Source organism: Cnephaeus nilssonii (genome assembly GCF_951640355.1).
Source record: "Cnephaeus nilssonii genome assembly, chromosome: 11".
NCBI lineage: Eukaryota > Metazoa > Chordata > Mammalia > Chiroptera > Vespertilionidae > Cnephaeus > Cnephaeus nilssonii.
In genome coordinates this window covers 56,449,954-56,474,961 of record NC_137082.1, presented here as the reverse complement: position 1 = coordinate 56,474,961, position 25,008 = coordinate 56,449,954, and the positions used below count along the sequence as shown (strand labels likewise).

General features: G+C 43.1%; 1 protein-coding gene and 1 pseudogene across 3 annotated transcripts in view; both read left to right on the top strand.

Moving 5' to 3' along the window:
- Positions 1–12,144: 12,144 nt before the first annotated feature.
- Positions 12,145–18,009, top strand: LOC307107509 (zinc finger and SCAN domain-containing protein 4-like; annotated as a pseudogene). Its single transcript has 2 exons — positions 12,145–13,682; positions 14,444–18,009. The product of its transcript is annotated as a zinc finger and SCAN domain-containing protein 4-like (transcript).
- Positions 18,010–22,952: 4,943 nt separating this feature from the next.
- Positions 22,953–25,008, top strand: part of YES1 (YES proto-oncogene 1, Src family tyrosine kinase) — a 47,288-nt gene continuing 45,232 nt past the window's right edge. The window contains exon 1 of one of the 2 annotated variants that reach the window (XM_079783674.1): positions 22,953–23,180. The gene's annotated coding sequence lies outside the window, so the exon portion shown is untranslated. Of the gene's footprint in view, positions 23,181–23,232; positions 23,525–25,008 lie in introns of those variants that run through there. The other variant, XM_079783675.1, reaches the window with a different exon arrangement.

Genomic DNA, 25,008 nt, shown 5'->3' with positions numbered 1-25,008 from the left:
TCTGAAGCATAAAGATCACAGAGCGGGCGGGGAAATGGAAGAGCTGGAACTGGAGCCTCAGCAGTCTGGCCCCAAAGCTTGTGTTCTTAATCCCGGAAGCTGTGGCCTCCCGTGAGTGAGTGTGCTGGCAGCTTTGCTTAGAAAATTGCAACAAGCAGGCAGCCAGTCTCTCCATCGGCATCCCTTCTAGCTAGTAATTTATCTGCAGCTCCACTCATCCTTGAATGCTTCCCTTTTCTATCCATAATTTTGATCCCGATTTCTCCAGTGCCCCAGAGGACTTGCTCCACCCATTATTTTTCCTTACCCCTCTACGGAAACTGCTCCATCGAAGCTTCTAATGAAAACTTGTCTGACAGACGCAGTGGCTGCCCCGAGTCCTCTGCCTTCTAACCCTCTCCCAGGGCATTCTCCCCCCTGTTGGCCATTCCGCTGGCCCTCGGCCTCCGTCACCTAACAAAACACGATCCTCCTCTGGTCTTCTCCTTCCACGGCAGGTGTTCACACTCAGTTTTTTCAGTGCAGAAGTTTGACCCCCACCTCAGACCACGTAACTCAGAATCTCATTCTGGGGCCCAGACATTTTTGCTTTTTCAACGTTCCTCAGGTGATCTGGCTGCACAGCCAAAGAAAGAACCACTGCCCTGAATAAACCAGACATGGCAGGTAAGTATGCATGATTCCACTCACGTGAGGCATTCAAATAGTCAAATTCGTGGAGATGGAAAGTAGAGTAGGCGTTCCCAGGGCCATGCAGACGCCATGCCATCACTGTTTCCTTCACCTGAAATGTCTTTTCCTGCCTTCCTGCCTTGCCTGATTTATCCCTACTCCTCCCTCGGGCTCAGCTCGGGGCTGGTGCTAGGCTAATGGGGCATTGCATTCTCTCTCTCTCCCTCAGCAATCTCATTTGTTCACAGTTGCATCTCTTCCAGACATAGTATTCATTCCCAGTCCACCTCCAGCCTGGCAGTGCTCCTGACTTCCGACTCAAATTCACATTTCCCACCAGCTCTCCTACACAAGACACCCTCTTTCCTCTGGCATCTCTAACCCAACATGTCCAAAACTTGAGTTATCTATCATTTTTCCTTCTTTCTACCTTGCTTTTTTCTCCTGTGTTTTCTCTCTCAAAAATTAGCACCATCAGGTATTGTGTATGTCAAATACTTAGAATGGTGCCTAGAGCTATTGTTATTATGTTGAGAAGGCTAAAAGGGGCTAATTCCAATGTAACCCTGATATTTGGGGCTAGTGATCTGAATCCAAGCCAGCAAGCTCAGTGTATATTCCTGATAACCTATAATTAAGTCCCTCTCTCCTTCCCAGATACTGGTCTTGCAGAACCTGTTACTGTGAACAGTGCACTGCCCCGGAGGGAGGGTTATTAACGCTGACGCCAGGCCAGACCATCAGATATGGCCTGGAGACCCCCAACACCTGGGGGCCTTCTTGCAAGGCCCGCGAAAAGGACCGGAAGCATAATCCATGTTTGCGGGACAAGGACCACAGGGAGGGAGATATAAAGGAAAGCCCCACGCGTGTTCCTTCACTCAGATCTGGAAGGCTGTTCCCCGAGTCCGCCGGTGTATTAAAGAGTGTCCCTCCTTTTTCTTAGAAGCGTCTTTGGTTTTCTTTGGTCTTCTGCAACAATGTGGAGGTTAATAACATTAATAGTGATAGAATTATAACAGAAGAAATATGATAAAAATAACTTTTAGAAACATGGTAACACTGGTGATGAAGTACGTACCACTCCACAGCATCTCCATATTTAAAATAACATTTAAAAAGTCAGTCTCTCAGAATAGCAAGGTAATCTTAGCAATGTAACTTGGGGCCAAATACATACTGTAATTGATTATCCCCAGAGCACCACTAGGTACAGTGAAGAAAACTTCCTTTGAAAAGTGGAGCTTTGCCAGAAAGTGCAATGAAAAATAGAACAAAATAAGTGTAATACTGTCCCAAAGATGAGCCAATCTGAATGAATAAACAAATTGTGGTATGTACATATAATGGATTATTCAGACTTAAAAAAGGAATGAAATTCTGACACCTGCCACAACATGGAAGAACCTTGAAAACATTATGCTAAATGAAATAAGCCAGTCACAAAGGGACAAATGCTGTATGATTTCACTTCTATGAGGTACTTAACGTAGTCACATTCATGGAGACAGAACGTAAAATGGTGGGTCTCAGGGGCTGGGGGGAGGAATGGGAGTTAGTTTTAATGGACACAGGGGTTCAGTTCAGGAAGATAAAGAAGCTTCAGAGATGGATAATGGTGATGATTCCACAACAGTGTGAATGTGTTTAATGCCACTGAACTGCACACTTGAAAATGGTTAAGGTGGGTGGTAACTTTAATGTTATGTATGTTTTACCACAAGAAAAAAAATTAAAATAAGACCCATTAAGCTCAATAGTTAATAGACAATCATAAGGTTTCCTTAAGTATACATAGGGTGGGGCAAAGGTAGCTTTACAGTTGCAAAACACAGAGTTTATCCTTATACTATTATTTATTGCTCCACCCTATATTTCCCTACTAATAGGTATAATTTATAAATTCTCATATATAGGTAATATACTTCTCAAGGTTGAAATATCAGTAAGGATGACAGTTTGGGAAACAACTTTCAAGTATATCGAAATTAAAATTGGAAAGAAATAATTAAAACTAGAAGTATAACTTACATCTAAGAAATAGATGCAGGAGGAGGAGGATAGTTCTTTTTAAAAAAACAAACAAACAGGGAAATAAGGGACACTTTATTTTAATACAAAAGTCAATCAGAGCCAAAACCGGTTTGGCTCAGTGGATAGAGCGTCGGTCTGCGGACTGAAAGGTCCCGGGTTCGATTCCGGTCAAGGGCATGTACCTTGGTTGCGGGCACATCCCCAGTAGGGGGTGTGCAGGAGGCAGCTGGTCGATGTTTCTCTCTCATCGATGTTTCTAGCTCTCTATCCCTCTCCCTTCCTCTCTGTAAAAAAATCAATAAAATATTAAAAAAAAAAAGTCAATCAGAACAGAAATTCTAATATAAACCTGTCCCTACACCTCTGCCATTATACCAATGGGACATTTAATTTTGAGTGTCATATGGAAAAATGAAGAACTATGAATATTAAAATTGCATTGTAATCTCTTTTTGATTGAATTCCTTTCTACTGGAAAATGTCAAATCAAAAATATTTCCCAAAATAACAAAGTTGGCATGTCCAATGTGTTCTTCCCCAGCCCTCCTGAAGAGGCTTTAGCAGAAGCAGTTAGTGTTCCCAAAACATCCATGTGCTTCTCCACCCCCCACAGGCTCCCTTGGGTTTGGGCTGGGGCTGCCTGACTGGTTCGGGCCAGGAGGAAGTAGCAGGGTGCCAGGTGCCACTTCCTGGTTGAAGCAGTTAAAAGCCAGTGAGCCTGGTCCCCTCCATAACCCTGTCCTGATGATTGGCAGGTGAGAAGGTGATAGAGATCACAAGATACAGGAAGTCTAGATCCCCAAGAGGTTGCTTGGCCACAGACCCTGCCAGCCTGCTCTGGACTGTCTGAGAAATAAAATTTTGTTTCTTAAGCCACTGAGATGTGAGGGTTCATTTGTTACCATCACATAGCCACACACTTTTACTGACATAGAGTGATGATCAAGTAGAAATTATTAGTAGCCTTCATTAAATACTGAGAACGCTAGAGGGCCCAATTGGGCTATGGAAAACCTTGGCCTAGATTGTAAATGAAGCAAGGTGAGGAATTTTAGTAGATCTGTTAGCTACATTTCGCCATTTGAGATCATTAAAATAAAAAAAGAATTCACAATTCTTTAATTTTGACACAACACCAATAAATTCCAAAAACACGTAAAGCATGCGTATACATTTACAAACATGATTACTTACATCGTAAAACTAGTGGAGTGTTCTCTAAGGGAAGAGTTTGTTTTCCATCTGTTTGTTTGTTTTTCTTTCTCCAAATAGGCTTATCTACTGGCAGAGACTGTGAGGCCATGCAATCCATACATATTCTAACCAGATCACTTGAGAAAGCTGACGTTTCTAAGGTCTCATTATAAAAGGTGACCAGATGTTCCAAACATCAACTTGTGACAGGAAGCTCCCCACCCATTGCAAATGTCATGCTGAGTTCTGAGCAGACTTCCTTTTCCTGTTTCCTTTTTCCCCTCTCTCCCATTTTTTTCCTTCAAAGTCTATTCAAAAGCTGCTGCCAAAACTGTCTTCCTCTATTGTTGTTCTGATGACATCATCCCCTTCCCTAGCTCACCCTTGTCTCATGATCAAAGTTTGCCTTCATTTCCTTGGACTGTGGCTGTGCCTTCCTCTATGTCATTTTCCCCTTATACCTGCTTCTTCTCACCAACTGCTGCACAGGATTGTTATTTTTGATGTCTCAGAGTTGAGGTATCTTATTTATCTGTACTTTGAACAAAGGGAGTGTTCCTGTGTCTATCCCAGACTTCCCCTGGTCTCTTCTAAAACAACTTCTTGTGCATATTCATTGCTCTAGAACTTATTAAGCACCTTCTTTTTACAGGCAGGGCATTGTCCTGGGGCATGGTCCTTAAACTCAAAGTTACCAGGAAGCCATTCAAGTAGGGGCTTTGGGAGACCAACTGGAATTTTTTCTTCTTTAGAGACTGAAGAAATAGGAGAAAATTATTCAATATCAAATAACTACACCATCAGAATGGCAGATTTGGGGTAATTCTAATTATTTTATCATCTTATCAAGATTATAACTTCAATAAAAAAAGGATTTGAGTCTTAAATTGGTGTTAAAGATATAAATCCTACACCAACTTACAAAAACTATTATTTCCACTGCATATCACACGCCTTTAAAAATATTTTTGAGTGAGTTTAAGACAGTGTATCAGTATCATATCAACAGAGAAATTTTATTATAGTACCTTAGAAAAAGGCAGCTGAGTCAAACCCAAGATTCTAACTTTAATATGAGAAAAGTTATTATCTAAAGTATATGATATTATTTAGTGAACCAAGTTGGAGTATAAAATTAGTTACTGTGGTTATAACCTACTGTTATTGATGTGATATGTACAAAGTCCATTTTGCATTCCTATTAATGTAAAATTTTGAGATTTTAAAAAGCCTAATAATCACATGTATTGAAAGAACATCATTTCTTTTTTTATTATTAATTTCAGAGAGGAAGGGAGAGGGCGAGAGATAGAACATCAATATTAAGAGAGAGAATAATTGATCGGCTGCCTCCTGCACAGCCTCTACTGGGGATCAAGCCTGTAACCCAGGCATGTGCCCTTGATCACAATCGAACCCGGGACCCTTCAGTCTGCAGGCTGATGCTCTATCCACTGAGGCAACTGGCTAGGGCAAGAAAATCACTTCTTAACTGAAGACCTGGATGATATTTTTTATGTAAGAGTTTAGAATTTAGTCTAATTAGATTTGGTGTATTAGAAAGCATACTAAGTTAAAAGTTCTTAAGTCAGTCATTATTTTGGTGCTTGGTGTACTAGTTTGTATCTCTCATTCCTCAGTTTCCTCACCTGTAAAGTGGAGATAGTGACATCTACTTACCCACTCTTTAAGATTATTGTGAGAATCTAATGAAAGAAAGAAAGAAAAAAGATTGTTGTAAGAATCAGATGTGATAGTATACTCAAATAATTTGACAAGTATAAAGTATTATTCAAAGTAAGGCAATATTGTCATTATATTTGTGCCACTGAGATTAAAGATGTTGTGGTGCAAACAAATTATATACTTTATTGACTGGGTATCAACTAAAAGTTCATGCCATCTTTAGTTGTTTATGGAAACTGTTTTAGACTTACAGGCTTAAATGGCAACATAATATTAAGTAAATGAAATGATCTGCCTCTGCTATTATAACTTCCTCAAATGTTTCATTTCAAATCAAGTTAATATTTGTGCATAAGAAAAAAATTATTCTCAAAATGTGTATATTTTTAGGATTACAGAATTCAAATTCTCTGTCATATTTTTCCTGACACAATAATATTAACTATTCTTAAAATTTTTATTATGTGCTTACTATGTAGCAGGCATTAAACTAGGAAATAAAAGAAATGGAAATAAAATGAAAGGTACCTGCCATAGAAGAGTATTATTATTTTACTTGAGTGTTTAAAATTAAAAACATGATTTGATATTTTAAATGACTATAGAATCAAATAAATATTATTGGTATGCCACATTTATTAAATTGTATTAATGTTTCTTATTAGATATGATAGCCTAAACATAGTCCAAAGTAAGAGGCGACAGGCATTCTTTGAGATTAAAAAGAAAAAGCTGTTGGAGAAGCACTGATTCAGGCAGAAACCCAAGTGTTCTGATTAGATCAAAGGCAAGGGGTGTTTGTAAGAAAGAGAAGAGTGGCCTATAGGGTTTGGCTTAGTGGACAGTGTCCACCTGCGGACTGAAGTTCGATGCTGGTCAAGGGGGAGCATGTTGTTTTTAATTCTTAGTACCACCGTCATTATTCCTAAGTCATAATGTCTACTTTCCTGTTACCCTTTCAAACAGTTCTTTTGGACACAGGGTTGCTTTAGGCCCAGACCAAAGTTCATTTCGCCCCATTTTAACATTCCGAGGGTTTGAGGCATAAGATGTGCAAGTCAGTTCTTCTGGCCTGGCAGCGCTGGCTCCATTTCAAAATGGCTCCATTTACATTATTTTTTACAAATAGCAGCCAATTTTATTCCCAGTTTACAGAGAAAGAAACTGACACTAAGAAAAGAAACTTGTCAGGTTCACACACCTGGTAACTGGAATTTGAACCCGAGCAAAGGTGTTCTTCACCCCCATGCTGCACTATCTCAAGGAAAGGAAGGTGTATACATACATGCTTGGAACTGGTATATAGACCATGAGTCCGTGAGGACGTTTCTGGATGAGGTTAACATTTAAATGAGTAGACTGATCAGATTGCCCTCCCTAATGTGGGTGGACCCCATTCAATCAGTGGAAGGCCCGAATAGAACACAAAAGTTGACCCTTCCCCAAGTAAAGAATTCCTCTTGCCTGCCTACCTTCAAACTGGGACATTGGCTTTCTTCTGTCTTTGAACTGGGACTGAAACATCATCTCTTCCTGGTTTTCAGACTTTTGGACTCAGACTGGAACTACACAATCGGCTCCTCTAAGTCTCCAGTTCACTGACTCAGACTCACCTTGTAGATCTTGGGAATTGTCAGCCTCCATAATTACATTACTTACAATCTCTCTCTCTCTCTCTCTCTCTCTCTCTCTCTCTCTCTCTCTCTCTTTCTCTTCTACACACACACACACACACACACACACACACACACACACATCCTATTGATTCTGTTTCTCTGGAGAGCCTTAATACCAATTTCTTAAGGCCCACCCAAAAGCTAAGATGGAGAAATTATGGTTCTGTTATATTTTATAGTTCATGTCTGAATAGGGTAAAAACAATGATTTGTTCCAGTCATAACTCTAACACTTAGTAGTTGTTTGATCTTGAGTAATTCACTTGATGAATGAATCTCATTCATTCATTCATTCATTCAACAAATACAGGATGCCTTCTCTGTGCCAGGCTCAGAAATTACTGATGTAGGCATTCTGGAGGTCTGGGGACCAGAAGATCTGCAACCCACTGTGGGTTCTTAGCTTTGCACAGGAAATAATTCACATGCCAGCCAGCATAGAGCTTAAAGAGAAAGGGAGTTTCCTAGTGAAGCAGTGAGTCAGCGAGGGGCTACTGCACAGATGGAGCAGCCCCTCCCTGGTGGGATTTACTTTTTATTCAGACTGATGTCATCGAGGGGTAGGGTATGCGATAGGGGGGAGGAATAGTCAGGATTTTTTCCAGGACGAGGGTGGAGACTTCGAAGAGACCTGCTGGCCAAGTTGTATGCTTATACGGGCTTTCCCTTTCTGATCACGGCAGCTGTGGGTGGTGTTGTTTACTATGCTGATGTATTACAACGAGGCTAGGGGTTACCATAAGGTAAAATTAGTCACCATGTTGGATGGAGCTGATCTGCTGCGAGTTCTAAGGCATAGAGCCCTCCCCGCAGCCCTCATTGGTTACAGCTGTTTGGCCACATTCCCTATCTCAGCACTGTGTGCGGCACTGAAAATATCAGAGTAAGTAAGGCCCCACCCTTAAAAAGCCAGTAGAATGAAAGCTAGAGGCATTTCACAGAAAAATTCTCCTTCTCAAGAGTTGTAAATGCTGAATCATGAGGCACCTTTATCTCCTACCCTACCCCAGCACAAACCCTCCACTTCTGGCATTGATCAGCACTCTTACCTTCAGCCCAGCTAGGCTCTCCGGTTGCTTCCTTGTTTCACTGTCCTAAACCTATTTTTGCTGTGGCCAATATATTCTTACTTACTTTGCTACATTTTGTCTCTTGATTGAAATCTTTCCTTCCAGAAGACAAGAACTGAGGTCTCCTCCTCGCACTGGGAACACTGACAGTAAAAAGCACATTCCTGAGAAGAAGCCGTCCTGCACCTCAGCTGCTGGAATGGCTGAGACGGAGATCTTCCAGGGGTCTTCAGGGTGCTATCTGTAGGATTTGTACATATCTCCGGGCACTGAGACACAACTGAAATGTTCAAAAGCTTAAGTCCTCAGGCTAGGTAAGGTAAAATAAAACCCATTCTTCATGTTTCAACCCATTCTGATTTAAGTAATTTTGTTAGCTCAGCTATGGCACCTCCATTGTGTTTCTTCATTCTTTCCTCAGTTTCATTGTTCTGATTTTTCATAAACTACACAATGAAGTAAATACCTCAGAATGGAAATTTTGTGTAAAATATTTTCAGTTTCCAAGTGGTAAACTTAGCCCAATAAGTTACAAATAAGTCATTTGTAATGTTGTTATGAGAATGATTGACATTATTTGTTTATAATTACAAAGAAATTAATCAACATCTAACTGAGATTAAATATTTTTCTGTTCATGACAAGTATGCAAAACTACTCCATTTTGTAATGTAGATGAAAAAGGGGCCAAATTCTAAACCTGACAAGCTCAGAGGGGGCCTACAAACTCAGAGACTGACAGTAACCACATAGGGTGGTCTAGACATAAATTCCTGCCTGGCCGATGTGACTCAGTGGTTGAGTGTTGACCTATGAACCAGGAGGTCACGGTTTGATTCCCGGTCAGGGCACATGCCCAAGTTGCGGGCTTGATCCCCAGTGGGAGGCAGCCAATCGATTATTTTTCTCTCACCATTGATGTTTCTACTCTCTCTCCTTCTCCCTTCCTCTCGGAAATCAATGAAAATACTAGTATATTTTTAAAAATAAATATAAAAATTCCTAACTATAAATGAGTCAGGGAGGACAGTCACATCCTAGGGTATAGCTTCCTTGACAAAGGTCAATCTTCACCGTAAGTGAGACTGTCTATTGTCTTTTTGCATCTAAGATAACGGACCTGTGAAATATCAGCGTATTCACCTTTTCAAGGTCCCTTAGGGCACAGCCACCACAACAGAGCAAGACACCAGGGAACCCCTCATTGTTTTCTTGCCCTGAATAGCATCTCTGTGTGCTGTAAATGTTAGTTATTAACTATCCTGTACCCACCAATGTAGAAGAAGTATGTGTCTCTCCATTTTACTTTTTATCCAATCCCAGGACACAAAATCAGCCTGAAATTTAGTTGCACTAACAAAATATCTGAAGGAGAAACAAAGAAAACAACCCCATTTTACAATAGCATAAAAACAATAAAACATTTAGGAATAGAGTTAATCAAGGAGGTGAGACATCTATACATTGAAAACAATAAGGCATTAATGAAAGAAACTGAAGAAGACACAAATAAATGAAAAAATATTTTATGTTCATATGTGATAGGCAGAGCAAGGACGATGGGCCAGGTCCAGAGGGTCACGAGGGTGGAAAGCCCCAGGCGCCTTGCAATGGACAATTGTAGGGTGGGACCTCGCCCCCAGGGTGGCTTTTCCTCCCCTAGCATATCGCTGGTCATGTGGTTTGGACCCCCTGACCTTTCCTCCCTAGAGATAACATTTAGGCCTCAGTTGTATTTCAGCTCCAGGTCCAGAAAAGCAGCAAAACCAGACCAGTGACCCCATGACTGACCTCAGGACCAGGTGTATTGAATTATGACCCCCTGCCCTAGGGAAAAGATGCTCAACATCACTAATCATCAGAGAAATGAAATCAGAACCCCAGTGAGATAGTACTTCACACCTGTTAGAATAAGTATCAGCAAGAAGACAAGATAACAATGTGGGCAAGGGTGTGGAGAAAAGGGAACTCTTGTGCACTGTTAGTGGGGGTGTAAATTGGTAAACAGCATGGAAGTTCCTCAAAAATTAAAAGAGCTATCATATTGTCAGCATAGAGAGTTAGAGTCATTGATATAAGGAAGAAAGCAAAAGAGAATAAAATAATTTCCATAAACTGGGAAGAAGGAACAAGTGACGGAACAGAATTTCCATCTAGCTTACTTATAAACAGACCCATTAACACACTCTAGGTGGGCTGCCACCATCCAGAATGGGACAGGAAACCTTAGAAATGCTAAAAGCCCTGTACCGGAGGAGGGAGGTGGGGGAGGAATTCCTCTGCTGGGGCACATGTGCAATGGGAGTCAGGGTGCCGAAATAGAGGGGTAGGGCCTAGGGTGGGGACAATCAGAAAGGTAATTGGGTTGGATAAAGGGCACGAAACCCCAATAGAATTTACTGGGAGGAGAGCCCAATCCAAGCCCTCGAAAAGTAAGGTATTTGTGTTGGATAATTTCAATGGTTCTTTGTCCTTTACCTAAACCAAGAAGATATATGGAGGATTAACAAAAGCCTCGTGGCAGTGCTTCTAGAGTCTGCCCACCTTCTAGGTCCCCTAGGGTGTATTAATTCCCCTTAATTCAAATTAAAATCTTACATCACATTTAGACTTCTCCACACGTGTGCATTTGGGATTCTTTCCTCATGCTGCTGCAAAAGGACCTATAGCGCACACCAACACTATCCTATATAATCCTATATAATAAGAGCATAATATGCAAGTTGACCAAATGGCGGAACGACCGGTCACAATGACGCACACTGACCACCAGGGGGCAGACGCTCGATGCAGGAGCTGCCCCCTGGTGGTCAGTGCGCTCCCACAGAGGGACCGTCACTCAGCCAGAAGCCCGGCTCCCAGCTGGCAAGCGCAGCAGTGGTGGTGGGAGCCTCTCCCGCCTCAGCTGCAGGCAGCTGGTAAGGAGCCAGGGGTCCCGGACTGGGAGAGCCCGGACTGGGAGAGCCCGGACTGCGAGAGGGTGCAGGCCAGGCTGAGGGACCAACCCCCCAATATCTCGATTAACATAAAATTCTGGTCCCATAATTTACATACCAAAGAGTTAATTCTTTATGTTTTAGTATATTCACAAAGTTGTGCAACTATACCACTAATTACAGAATCATTTTGTCACCCTAAAAAGAAACCCAATACCTTCTAGCAGTAGAATCAGAACTAATATTTACTTCCTAACCAAAGATCTTTCCACTTCATGGTTTTATGTGGATTTTCAATCTGATTATATTAAGGTAAGTTTACTAAGTGTTTATATGTCCAAATGATCAAATTTATGAAATACTTGCTAGGACTTGGCATAATTCTGTGCTGTTAACCATCTCAAGGTTGTATACAAATTTCTGTATTTTTTGTTTTTTAATGTCTACCAGATTGTTATTTGTTGGTGTTACTCCTCACCCAAGGGTATTTTTCCATTGATTTTTTTTTTAGAGAATGGAAAGGAGGACAAAAAGAGAGAAACATCGATGTGAGAGAGACACATCCACTGGTTGCCTCCCACAGGTGCCCCGTCTGTATCGAGCCTGCAAGGGTGCCCTTGACCGGAATCAAACCCAAGACCCAAGTCCACAGCCGAAGCTCTATCACTGAGCAAAACTGGCTAGGGCTCTACCAGATTCTTGAGGATACATGGCAAACACTTAGGAACAGATCTTATGTACTCTAAACAGACTCAGGGAATATTTTGTCCTTTGGATGTATAGCTCATCATCTCAAAAGAAATGACACTGGTAATTTTTACAGAGAATATGTGAGACTTTAGAGAAAAGTTTAAAGAAGTTATTTATTCTGGAGCCTTTTACAAAAGGAAACTTTTTTTTTTTCTATTTCATGGTTTTCAAATAAAATCCACAACTAGACAATTGGTCCTTAAGGCATCTAAGGAGAACCTAAATATTTTCCTGAACAAGAATTCAAATAAATTTTAAAAGTTCATCACCATAGCATAAAACAAATTTCCCAGTCTGTGGTTTTCAAACATCCATTCCTTGGTTTCTAGCTTTGTTTTTATTTTAACTTGTTGTAATTAGTATTACATAAAATGAACACGAGTGCCAATTCTTTACTTTAAAAAATGTCATCATATCTCTTTCAATACAATATAAACTAAAATATACAGAATTTGTCAGGAGATAGTCTATAAGTGTTTTATGAATGAATAAATAAGCTGGTTTTTAAAATATTAAACAACCGTCAGATGAACCCAGTGCAGATATCCAGTTATACAGCAGCTCAGCCTTTGTTGTTCTAGGATTACTCAGTTGAAGTTCATTCTTCTCGAGGAGCTCACGGTCTTCTAAGCATCCACCACGATCAACAAAGGAGTTAAAGACCTGAATCTTGGAAATTGAGTCTCTGAGAGATATTGTTTAGAATGGATTTAGAGCTCAGAACCTCATTTCTATCGGAATCATGCAGGATGACTATCGGTTAGAAAACATGGACTTTCAACCTAGCCAAAGACCTGCTCTCCAAAAGGTGGGGGCCGGAGGTGTATCCGGGTTTCAGATCACTCAGCTCAGCTTATTTCAAAACAGCAGTAACTCGTGTGCAAGGCAGAAACTGCAAAGACTCTATAAGTCGTTTCACTCATGGCTGCAGCCAGAAAAACAGCAAGAATTAAATGATTTTCCAAGTGGTCCTGGGACAGTTTATGATCAGCAGGTACTGCAGTGACAGGTCCACATTGACGGAAGAATAGGAATCATGTGGCAGAAACCTGGGGACATTCATGGAAGATGTGAGTGATGATTGCATGAAGCCCCCTGGCTTGGTCCATGTGCACATGCAGGGACAGGAAGTCCTCTTTTCTGAGGATGTGCCCTAAAGAGAAATCCTTATTCATCTAACAAAACAGTTGCCAATAGGATGCCAACAGAGGCAAATGTGGGAACACCCTCCTGTACTCCCCAAGATATTTCTCTACAAAGTATGAAGGACAAGGAGATGAAGATAAAGAAAATGGTGGCAACATTTCTTTGAAAACTACTGAAGTAAATGACAGTATTACTAGTCGAGGCAATCAAACACCTTCCCTACTCGTTATCCAGGGAGAGGCCTGAAGAGGAAGGTGTTTCTCTGGAGAATCCACTCAGCTCCAGAAGAGCATGTCTAGGCACCTCCAGGTCTCAGGAAGGGCCCTACGAGGACCCGCTAATCAAGATCTCCTTACGGAGGTGGGACCAGTGTTTCTCTCCAGGTGAGACCAGATCACCCTTGAGCCTGCTTACCCACCAGAACAATGAGGGAAACTCCACATGGGGGACACCAAGAAAGATTCCACAGAGCCCAAAAGTCATTCCAATGTGATGAGTGTCCCAAGATCTCCAGTTTGGTGGGTTTTTTTCTATTTTATTTTCATTTATTGATTTGAAAGAGAGAAGAGAGAGGATAAAGGGAAGACGAGAGAGGAGAGAGGAGGGAGGGGAAAAGAGATAGAGATAGAGATAGATAGATAGAGAGAGGGAGAGAGAGATCAACTTGTTCGTTATTTATGCATTCATTGATTGATTCTTGTATGTGTCCTGACAGGGGATCAAATCCGCAACCTTGGCATATTGCGATGATGCTCTAACCAACTACCCAGCCAGAGTTTAAGGCAATTTTCTCCATTAAAAGTTCATCAGTTGGTATGGCCCAGTGGTTGAGCACTGACCCACGAACCAGGAGATCGAGGTTCCATGGGTAATGGGCTCAATCCCCAGTAGGGGGTGTACAGGAGACCTTCCTCTCCCTTTTTCTCTCTGAATTCACTAAAAACATATTTTTTAAAAATCCATCAGAAAAAAAAAACAATAAAATGAAAGAACATGTATTTGTGCCACGTGTGACAAAGGCTTCTTCCAGGCCTTAGCTTAGACTACACATTCCTTAGAACCGTGGTCGGCAAACTGCGGCTCGCGAGCCACATGCGGCTCTTTGGCTCCTTGAGTGTGGCTCTTCCACAAAATACCACGGCCTGGGCAAGTCTATTTTGAAGAAGTGCCGTTAGAAGAAGTTTAAGTTTAAAAATTTTGGCTCTCAAAAGAAATTTCAATCGTTGTACTGTTGATATTTGGCTCTGTTGACTAATGAGTTTGCCAACCACTGCCTTAGAAGATTCATGCAGGAGAGAAGCCTTTCAGGTGCAGCACGTGTGCCAAGTCCTTCAGCCACAGAACCTTCTGGCTCACGAGAGAACCCACATGGGAGAGAAGCCCTATGTGTGTTCCATGTGCCGGAGACACTACCGCCAGTCATCCACCTACCACCGCCACCTGAGGACCCACCAGAAGACTGACTTCAGACGTGTTTCCTCCACACCAGAAGCTTCCTCGGTGTAATGCATGTCTTACATATATTTCATAGTACTTCTCTACTTAGAACACACTTTATAACTTCCCTATATCCCATTCACTGTCTCTCCCACTAAAATGTATGTTTAAGGAGGGCAGGGAATTTGTTTTGTTCCCCAAAGTAACTCATATGCCTAGAAAGTGGCTGACACATTTCAAATGACCAATAAATACTTGCTGTATAAAAATAAATAAAAATATTAAATCACCTTACCTAGTGTTGAGTTATTAACTGCTTATAATCACTGACTGATGGTTACCATGGAAGGCTTAACTATGATTACCTAATTGACTTAAATACGTTTTATTCAACAAGGTATTATGCTGTTCATATGTATAGTCATTTCTCAGATATTTGGTCTTTGTCTAAAGACCATGTTTAGGGAAGGTGTCATTGAAAGACTGGCTTGATAGATGCCAAATTCCAATCTCCAGGGTGTTATATTTAATATTTGCTGGGTTTTTTTAATTAAGTTAATTATTTTTAGCTAGTTACTGTAGACCAAGCATGTCAAACTCAAAGACTAACACAGGCCAAATAAACAAGGTTTAAGTTTATGTGGGCCACAAAAAAAAAAACCAAAAGCTTCAATTTTCATAGAAACATAGGTTTATTTCGAAAAGTGTAGTATAAAAAAAAGAACAAGAGCAATGATAAAATTAATGTTTTCTTCCTGACACTTGGCATCTCTTCTCTGCTACTATACTTTGGGGGAAATCTTGTTCGCAGTGATTACTTTCAAAACTGACCCAAGATGAATGTCAGTAATTCTGGATCTGACAGGAGATTTATTTCCTTTCGTAATTGTAAATAACTGCTCACACTATTATATTGGCTGGGCCCCCAAAATATTCGTTGTGGGCTGCATGCGACCCACAAGCCGAGAGTCTGACATGCTTGCTGTAGAGTGTAGACAGTCAGTCAGAATGCCAGGGAGTCTCCCCCATTGGCCAAGGGGGCGCAGGGGGAGGTTCTTACACTGAGCCTGCCCAAAGCTAGAAAGACACATGAATAGGACCCCATGCGCCCAACGCTAGAAAAAGGAATGGATAGGGCCCGAGCTAACAAGATAATTGGATTAAAAAACCCTCCCCTCCTTCTCCCTATAAGAACCATGTGCTTGGGCAGGAAGCGGGGATGGTCTTTGATACAGGAGTCCACCATTCTCCTAGGCTACGTAGCTCTTTCCTTTTGTGCCAGCACCTGTCTCCAGTTAGGCTTTCATTCCAGCAAGCAGCCGAATTGTATATCTCATATATCTTTTTAAGTTTGCTGCAACTCCTTTTTAGGAATATAAATTATAAAGTAAACAATTTTGTAGAAATTCACATTTTTATTTATGTATTCCTGATTATAAAGGCAATTTATTTTTAATGATTCCAGAATTTGTACAAATAAATGCTGTTCCACATGGCCATTGAAATAACATTTCAAAACAATGTCTTTCCTGTAGTCACAATGACTTTCAGTACTTACCCTATCCAAGCCTTGAGGAATCGAATCTGTAAATGGGGATAGTACTACCAACCCCAGGATTATTATGAGGATTCACTAAATGATGTAGGTAAAGCACCTGAAATGTAAGGGCTCAAGAAAAGATAGCCATTGCTGTCAATCCTAGTTCTGTATTGCCAATCTTATTAATTTGTTCAGATGACCTAAAATGTTTCATCAAAGCATGAATCTTATGTTAAATAATTTTGCTATATGATTCCCTTAGAATGAAGAAAAATCAGGTAGCTATTCAAGTAATCAAAAGACCTGTTCTTATACAGTCAAAGAAACATAAATACATACTGCTAAAGAATTAAATGCATTATGGTTTATACCACATAATAAGATCTGGTCAGATTTTATTTTGCTTAAATACAAATATGATCTATACCACTGAATATTAATAATGATCTACATAAAATTATCCATATCACTGAAAATACAAATAGGTTTAGCTTGAAAAAGGAGAATAACATGGGTTTTCAAAAGTATATATTTATTCTAAACACATTTCTTTAAACCCCACCCACAATGTTAGCCTACAGAGTATAATAAAGAAGTTCTTTAATACCAACCGTTTATATTTCATGATCTGGCATCAGTTACCTTAAAAGATAAGAGCATGACTGATTTATAGTTTCTTTTCTAAACCTTTGATGTAGGTAAACATTCTAACTTTAACTTCTTGCCTTCAAGCAAAGTTACGTTCTACTTTTCATAACCCAGTTGTAAATATTTCCAGGAAGTAGCAATCTGATAGCAATTTTAGTGGTGTTTAAACTCAATGTCAGAGACACTGACGTATTATGACCACATATCAGTTTAATATATCAGAAAAGTGAAGGCCAAACACTTGGCAATGGCTACAGGAATTGCAAATAGTGTCTTGGGCAGAAATTACAAAGCTATAGGGCAGAGATATCAAATGGGTCTCAACATATAAGACCAATTTTATTTTATTTTTTAATCTTATAGAGTTGTGATAATTAGTAAGGTAATATGAGTAAAGAGCCTTGCATAGAATCCTGGTTACAGTTCATTGACTGTACTGATCAAATTAGATATATTAGTAAGCCAAACAAGAAATTAGACAGCTGATTGCTCTTTTTAAAAAAATATATATTTTTTTATTGATTTTGGAGAGGGAGAGATAGAAACATCAATGAGAGATAATCATTGATCGGCTGCCTCCTGCATGCCCCCTACTGGGGATCGAGCCTGCAACCCAGGCATGTGCCCTGGACCGGAATCGAACCCAGGACCCTTCGGTCCACAAGATGATGGTCTATTCACTGAGTCAAACCGGCTAGGGCTGATTGCTCTTTATGAAGCCTTTCTCCCTTTATCTAAAGTTTTTCTCTTTGTAATAACTTTTGTGATTATGTTTGAGTTTTGGGTTGTTTTTTTTTTTTGTATAAAGCTGTTTAAAGCAGGATGCATTTCATTGTATTTGTACGTTATCTGACCACTGTAGTTAGTGAATGTTTATTACAATGAACTGAAAGTTGTTATGTCAAAATGCATTTGGCTGTCTGTACTTAGTGCAACAACCTGTTTTGCCAGTTATTAAATGACAGAGAATGTTAGCGCATCTTTAAAAAAAATGACATACAACTGGTTCTTATTATTCATGGCAGTTATGTTCTATAAATTCACTACAAACACAGAATTAGCAAGTACTGAGTCACTGGTCCTGGAGAAAACACAGGGTTAGGTTCCTGTGAGCCTCTAATCACAGTTTTGACAACAGACCTATGCATAACCCTGTTTTATGTGTGTTTCTGTTTAAAGGCACCTTATTTTTAAAAAAAATCTTTATTGTTGAAAGTATTACATATGTCCTCTTCCCCCCCCCCCCCCCATTGACCCTTTCTAATCTGCCCCTCCCGCCTGCCCCACTCCTTCACCACCCTATAGTCTGTGTCCATGGATTATGCATATCTAGTAGTATATATACAAAAGCTTAAGCAACCGAATGACCAGTCGCTATGATGTGCACTGACCACCAGGGGGCAGACGCTCAACGCAGTGCACTCCCACAGCCAACCTCCCCTGGCTGGCCAACTTCCTGCGATCCCTCCCCACCGCAGGCCGGCCGGCCCCCATCAGGACTAGGTGAGATGGGGGCCAGGCCAAGGGACCCCACCTATGCAGGAATTTGAGCACCGAGCCTCTAGTATGCATATAAGTTCTTTGGTTGATCATTTCCCACCCACTCACCTTCCGCTACCTTCCCTGAGATTCTGCAGTCTGTTCTATGCTTCTGTCTCTGGATCTATTTTGTTCATTAGATTTCACATATGAGTGAGATCATGTGATACTTGTCTTTCTCTGACTGGCTTATTTGCTTAGCATAATACTCTCCAGGTCCCTCCATGCTGTCTCAAAGGGTAAGAGATCCTTCTTTTTTACTGCTGCATAGTTCATGGTATAAATGTACCACAGCTTTTTTAGCCACTCATCTACTGATGGGCACTATAAAACCAATTTTAGATGTTTGCTGGCTCAATTGTTGCACTGAGAATTTTGAGGATTAAGTCAGTTGCTGGGAGAAAGAGGGTGTACTATGCTGTGATCTAAATGCAATGACTACCATAGGGAGGCAGAGGTGTTACATAAGACAAAGGTCTCCAAGTGTGGTCAATTCTTACTAAATACTATTTTTGCTAAATGTTAAAATGTAGCACAGTATTTTGCAGATGTGGATGTAAACAGGAAAAGCTCCACAGAAAATAAACAGGGTAAGGGTAGCCAATTGCAAAGAAGAAATCAAAGTGTAATTAGCCAAATAGTATATATAAGCAATGGCTAAACCTCCATTCTCAGAGACAGAGTTTTGGATATGAATCTCGTTTCCTTTACTTGCTGCAAATAAACAAAACCACCTTGTTGACAACCAGGTCTCATTCTTGAATGGAACACCCCAAGCAACAAACCCCTTGAGTTCAGTAACAGAGGGACTGACTTGCCAGCCCTGTTTTAGTCTCAGCACTGGGGTCCTACCATCTCATATCCTTGCTTCTTGCTGTGCATCTGCTTCATTCTCTGTGGAAACTGGTCCTCCCACCCCATATTTACCCCTACTCTGTGCAGGAGATGCTGCCCTCGCATCACCTGTGTTTATGTCAGTACAAGTAAGAAGTGTAAACTAAGTAGTGGTTCTCATCTGTAAAGAAAAGAGATGGTCTCTACTAAATGCAAACTGAGAAAGAGGGAGTTCGGAGAATTGACAGGAAGGTTGGTGGAGCCTGCAGGCTCAGGCAGGAACCAAGGAAGGGGAGGCGGAGTTCAGGTTCTGCCACAGGGATGGTCTGCTGAGACACAGGCACCATCAACACACACTTTGCCTCCTACTACTGGACTCCCCTGGCCTGAACACTCACCTTCCGCCACTGGCCTCTCAACTCTACCCTTCCACCAGGAATAATCAGAGTCACCTTTGTGCCACTCCCTCAATATTCAAAATTCCTGAGAGTAGCAATACTCAGATCAGAGGGCTACAGTCCAGCTATAGGTACAGGACCAATTTTCAAAGAGGAACTCACGTTAAACAGACACCCTCAAAAGGTGTCCATTGAGTGCTATAGCCTGCTAGGCAGAGGGCATGGGAGAAGGTGCAAAGTACCATCCAGCTTAGAAACTGCTGTCCCAGAACAGAGTGAGGAACCAAGTGGAGAGTATGAAAGTTTGAATTGATGGGAAAGGTTACCTAGGAATAGATACCAGGAAGAGCTAGAACTGAAATCAAGAACTTTGTTAGATATAACAGGGCTGGGACCAAATCACAGAAGAACCAGAAAGAACTGAAGAGATGAAAGACTAGACTTTCAAAAAGTAGTCCTGGAGCTAGAAAGGCACAAGCACAGGTGAAATTCTAAGATTGTAGACCAGATGGCCATGAAGTTAAAAACTACAGAGTGCAACAAGAAAAGAGCAAAAAGATGGGCTCGTTTAAGATTGCCATTTGTTACATGTATACATTGTAGGATGTGTCCTTATACATCCAATGAATTGGTTGTTAGACAGCCTTGTTGAGGGGAAAGTAAACTGCAATACACAAGCACCAGCCCTTAAGGCAATGAAGGCATCGGGAACACTCAGAAATTAATGGGTTACTGTACCTCTCCACTAAGCTTGATACAATGAGCCTAACATTCTAGGATGAATACTTTCCTTTTGCCTGATCCTCCAAATCTTTGCTTAGAGGGGTCCTCATATTCCTCCGAACTGGATTACCAGCAGTTCTGGCCAGGTGGAGGAGGCAAGGCTGCCGTGGTGTAAATCACTTCAGGTACTGAATGGAGTGAGGAGATCCAGGCTTTGAGTGGCCAGCACAGTGGGGTGGAAGGCATGCTGGGGGTGGAATAGTCATGAAGGAGTCAAGACCAGTGCATGCGCCGTGTAGGACTGCAGACTTTGTAGTTACCAGGAAGGGAAAATCGTCATAGCCTCAGTGATGAAAGCAGATCACTGACAGCTGGTAGGAGAGGTTTATCCTAAACACAAACATTTCCTGGCAAAATCACATGTTCCAGGATTAGAGCAAGCATGCCCCAACTAAACGGCAATTTTTTTTAAACTTTCAAAAAAAATTGAAAGCATTAAAATAATGCATTTCACTTTTGTAGGAACAACATATTTCATTCATTTTGTTTGTTTCAATTTTTCTCCTGCGTTTTTCATCCAGCTGATTCTTCCAGGAATTCCAAGACTTAGGTCCTTACCACTCTTTAACACATACATACCTGCCAGACCTCTAGGCTGTGTGGGACATACACAGATTTGCTTCTTTTGTCCATTTCATGAATGAACAGATTTTCACTTAAAAACAATTTCTATTCTACCAAACTCAGTGAGATTTTAAGATTCTTTCTCTAGTTTTTGTGTTTTGTTCCTTGGTGAGCTATTGAGTCGAAGATTTACAGACTGAAGCTTGGGATTGCATGATGATTATTCAAAAGAAGAAAACAGGGAATAAGGTAATCAAAATGAGGGTGGAGAGAAGAAAAGTTCATGGTGACTTAATATAACAAATAACATGTAGAAGAGATTTTGACACACTCTCTCACCTTTAAAACTACCTACAGGACATCTTCAAAGCCACTTTATCCCTTAATCTGGGATAGACTAGGGTTAACTAGCATTTTAGAGTTGATTTTTTGAGGCTGAAAGTTTAGAACAACAAAAATATTACCTCTATTTTATTTACTAGTTTAGAAAAGAAACAGCCCAAGGAATTTTCCAGTTACAAAAAAAAAAACAAAACCCTGAATATAAACCTACATGGAAATTTTCATGTCTGCGACAGTCAATGGCAAATGAAGTTTTAGCAGCTAAACCAAATAAAGCACCTTTCCATGTCACGTGTACCATTTTATTCACGTGAAAGCCGATGCCTACCTGGGGCGTAGTGAGCCGAAGAAAACATTTCCCAACCCTTCTCTGCGTTTCCCGAGTTCCTGGAATGCCAGAATACTGACACTTGATCGTGCTATTTCTTATCTGTCGAAGATGATTGAATTTCGCTAAAAAAAACCACAAAGGAAACCAACAATGCCACATGAATGGCTTTGATAACCACACCGAAGGAGAAATACAAAAGAGGAACTTAATCTAAGCGTGTGACGGAGCAGAAGTGATTTCATCAGAAAAGCCTCAAAATTCAGAGCCCATTCCCATCCTGACTAACCAACCCTCCTCTTTATCCCATTTCCTCTTGGATCCTCTCCCTTCTCCAGCGACTGGATACGAGGCAAAAAAAGAGAGAAAGAGAGAAAGAGAGAGAAGGAAGGAAGGGAGAAAAGGAAGGAAGGAAGGAAGGAAGGGAGGGAGGGAGGGAGGGAGGGAGAGAGAGAGAGAGAGAGAGAGAGAGAGAGAGAGAGAAGAAAGAAAGAAAGAAAGAAAGAAAGAAAGAAAGAAAGAAAGAAAGAAAGAAATCAATCAATCAATCAATCAATCAATCCTCGGGTTCAGAGGAGCAGGACTCCGGTCCCGCCGCCGCACGGTCGGCCGGTCCCCGTTCCCCGCCTGGGACGCGGCCAGGATCCCGCACACATGAGCTGCCCCGAGCAAAGCCAGCGATCTCCCCGCCGGGAGCGCCGCCAACAACGCTGCGCTCCGGCTCGGCCTCCAGTCAACAGGAAGCTCCGGGGCTGGACGGGCTCGGAGGCGGCCCGACGCCAGCGCCGTGGGACGGCGACCGGGCGGTGAGGAGCGTGTCAGCAACACCCGCCACGCCCGTGCGCCCGGCGGAGCGCAGGTTTTACTACCAACCCCCGTGAGGGCGGAAGCATGGTGCCGAGAGCACGCCGTCCACCCAAAGCCCTCAACCCGGGCCTCCCCCCAAGACAAACAAAGCCCCAACGCCCTCGGCACCTCAGAGACCCGGGCGAGGGCCAGGACAGAGGCGGCGGGGGCGGGATCTGCGGCCCCGGCTCCATCTCCGCGGCGGCCGCAGGGTCCGCGGGCAGGGGGAGCGCGGCGGGCCGGCTCTCCGCGGGCACAGAGCCTCCCCTCCACGCCCCCCGCGCCGCCGCGGGAATCCGCCTCGGACCCCGCCGCCATGTTGGGTCGGGATCAGTGACTCCCGACCCGCCACCCGGGAGGCCCGCGGCGGGGCTCCGCGCCGGCGCCGGAAGGTCGGGGCCGCGGGAGCCCGGTGGGCGCGGCGCGAGTTCCGGTCGCGGGCGGCCGCGCGCAGGTGGCCGCAGCCCCCGCCCCGCCCCCGCCGAGGGGCGGCGCCAGGAGCGGGGCGGGCGCCGCGCGGAGAGGAGATGGAGCGGGCGGGCGAGGGGCGGGAGCCCGGGAATTCCCTCCTCCTGAAGTAACAAGTCTGGGGTCGGCCGTGCTGTCGTCGCTGCCGCCGCCGCCGCCGCCGCCGGGCGCCGGGACGAGGAGGTGGAAGGAGGGAGAGGGCCCCGCGGGCCTCGCCTCCGCCCGCCGCCCGCTCCCCACCACCGGAGCCCCAGGAGCAGCGACCCATGCGAGCACGACCGGAGGGCAGGTAAAGACCGGACGAGGCCCCGCGGGCGGAGGCGGCCGACCCCGGCCGGGCAGTGTAGGCCCCGGCGCCCGCCCGCCCGCCCGCCCGCGCCCGGAGGCGCCGCCGCCGCTCCCCGCCCCCGCCGGCTCCGAGTCGGGAAGTTGAGGAGAAACTTCTCCCCTCCCCCGGCCCGGCCCGGCCTGTCCGGCGGGCGTGTCTCCTTCCCGACGCTACCTGCTCGCCCCCAGCCTCGGTCTCCGCCCCGTCCGTTCCGTCCCGTTCCCACCCGAGTCCGACTTCAGGTGCTGGGAGCGCTCGGACCCCGAGCCCCCGCGTCCTTAGGGTCGGGTGGGCCGCCCGGCGAGGTGAGGCGAGGGGTGCTCGGGCTCGTTCCCCCGAGTGCGCGGCCCGGGTAGCGGCCCAGAGGTCGGGGGCTCGGGGCTGCCCCGCGCCGGCGGCAGCTGCGCCGGGAGAGCCGCGCCGACACGAGGGTGTGTGTGTGGGGGGGGGGGGGGGCGAGCGGGTGAGCCTCTCGCTTCCCTCGGTTTGATTGAAAAGCACAACCTGTGAAAGTTTTCCTTTGTTAGGTGCGGGGGGCTGGGAGAGATGCCATTCAGCATCCACTCGGACAGTCTCTCACGCCACCCCGGCTCCTCTGTCCACAGGTTACAGAGAACGTTGTTTTCAAGTGTGTGTTCCTCCCTGATAATTGCTTCCAGCCTTTGCTGTATTGGGGGGTAGGGCAGCGTTGGTTTAAGGAGCTCTTCCGAAAATCAAGCCCGATGTAGGGACTGCTTTGATTTGGTTTTGTAGTGAATGAGATGAACAGCGTCGTTTGGATTCGGTTGCATTATTTCCTGCGTAATTAATCGAAACAGGCTTGGAATGATGCACTAACAATTTATAAATGAAAGAAATGAAAAGCCTCTAGTGGGATCACAACTTTATGTTCCTGCGGTTTATTATGTTTATAGGTCCCACCGGTGTGTGTGTGCCCATAGGTGCTGTCACATAGGCACATATATGATTATTATAGTGTATTTGTGTATTGTAACTGTAAGATCGCAGTAGTAACGGTGTCTTGATAACTCCAAGGGTATTTAAACCATCTAGTTAAATTTCTAATGGTAAATTACACACTGAGGACAATATTACTAAATGTGTACGCTTGACTATGCATTTAAGGCAAGCATGGTGAATTTAATATCTTAACTAGCTGCAGTTCTTGGCACACAGGGGACAAGGAAACATTTTGAATGGACAGGTCATGAAGGAGCGCCCTATGTTAGAAGCCAAGGATCTTGTATACATCCTATGTGATTTTCCTATATTGTTCTGTAAGAAAGTTGTTTTTCACTAAACCATACACTTGTTCTGTTTGAATGAGACCCCTGCCATAGTTGATGCTTAAGAAAAGGAAATTTAATTCCATTTTAACTTTTGGACATTAGCTAAACCTCAGTGGAGATTTTGAATGCTGGTTGACAATTCCTAGGGTCCTGAATTTGAAACACACAAACAAAACCATTTGCCTTTTATCTGAATCTGAATACAAGACAGTTCGTATCTATGTTTTCGGAATAATAAAGGTAAAAGGGCTCTTAAAGTATGTAGTCTGCTATAGCCACCATAATGTTATATTAGCTTTAATTTTGCAGTATGTTCTTGCTGACTTCATAAACCACAAAATTGAATCCTTTCTGTTCAACCGAAAGTGAAATTACAGCTTTGACCTATCTTCCTGGGATAGGTGGAATTTGTCTTGTGACTGAAGTATAATGTTAATACATGGTTTCAGTTTTTGGTGTTTTTTTTAAATTCCGGAAATTCTCAAGCTACAAAATCAATG